This window comes from Hypomesus transpacificus, chromosome 19 (genome assembly GCF_021917145.1).
Source record: "Hypomesus transpacificus isolate Combined female chromosome 19, fHypTra1, whole genome shotgun sequence".
Lineage (NCBI taxonomy): Eukaryota > Metazoa > Chordata > Actinopteri > Osmeriformes > Osmeridae > Hypomesus > Hypomesus transpacificus.
The window spans coordinates 4,447,098-4,448,553 of record NC_061078.1 but is presented as its reverse complement, the minus strand read 5'-3'; positions in this window follow the sequence as shown (position 1 = coordinate 4,448,553).

Below are 1,456 nucleotides of genomic sequence, written 5' to 3'. Positions count from 1 at the left end.
TGAGTTGTCTACTGGTGTCAGTTCCTCTCAATGGGCTGTGTGTATGTGTCTGTCTGTGTGTGTGGAGGGGGGTGTATGTCTGTGCGATGGATGTATACTGGATGCGTGAGTGTGGACCATAAGGAGGGAACACTGTGTTTGGATGTGTTTGTGTTTCTCTAACTGGAATGGCTTCATATGCATACATTACCTCATTTTGGTGTTGGCTTAGTTGCTTTTATGTTTGTCAGCTTTATCTCTGTGTGTGTGTAAAGGAGAGAGAGAGAGTGTTTGATGTGCCCGTGTGTTTTTGTTTGATGTGGGTATACGTAGGATCATGTGGGTTTTGGGGGGAGAAAGATCCCTTCCACCCTGCCCCATGGTGCTTCAGAGGGCTCCCAAATCTGGCGGTCCGCAGCTGCCCGGCACGCCACACTCCCTACATGCACACGCTTTGATATGCAGCTTAGGCGCTTATCTCTGGTTTGGGACGACCGCAGAGTGTTCTCCTCTCAGGCAACATGACCTGCCTCTCCCAAATGGAGCTGTGTCTGTGAATGCACAGGACTCAGACTGGTGATGTGCTCTGCATCCTGGTCTCACCGTTTCCAGACTTTTCTTCATTTCAACTGTCACCACATCAGTCCCACGCCAGACTACTCTACTGCTAGAATCTTCATGTGTACAATCTTGTAAGGAAAAGAAGAGACCACAGCAATAACGCCTCCATCCCCTTCACTGACACATCCACAGACCACTCTGTCACCAGCATGTCTTTTTGAACATGCAGACATACACTTCACTAAAACGACAACTTACACAGACAGAATCTTAGTGCTGGTCGATTCTGCCTCATATTCACTCCCAAGAATCAGAGCCTGTTTACTACCTGCTATTCCTATTTAAACCTGATGCTGAGTGTGTGTGCAGTCTGCAGTTTGTTGTGCTGGATGGGAGCGGGTGGGTGGCTTTGGATGATGAGCACCATGGAGACATAACCACAGGGATAATTAGGCTGACCCCAGATCAACATCTCCACTGTGCTGCATAGGTGCTTCGGTACTTTGTGTGTGTGTGTGTGCGTGTGTGTGCGTGTAGGCCTTTGTATGTGTGTGTGTGTATGAAAGAGAGAGTAAAGGCTCTGCGGAGGTCAAGAGGCTACCATGTGGAAGGCTTTTGAGTTAGCCAAAAAGGCATGATCATTTATGGATGAGCCCTAACCCACTGTAGTACAGCAATTACAGGCAGCAATTACTGTGTGACGGCCCCTGAGAGAGATGAGAGCACACTCACGGAGAGAGCTGCTCTCACATCACAGAGTGGGTATTAAACATCGCCCGCAAACATCAATCACTCTCATACCCTGGTGGACTCTTGCACATATCGTACAGGAAATACGAAATGAATTTGATTCATTTGTGCAGTGATTCTTTCCTGTTAGTGATTCATTCATGACTTCGTCTCCAGCCGGTGGTGC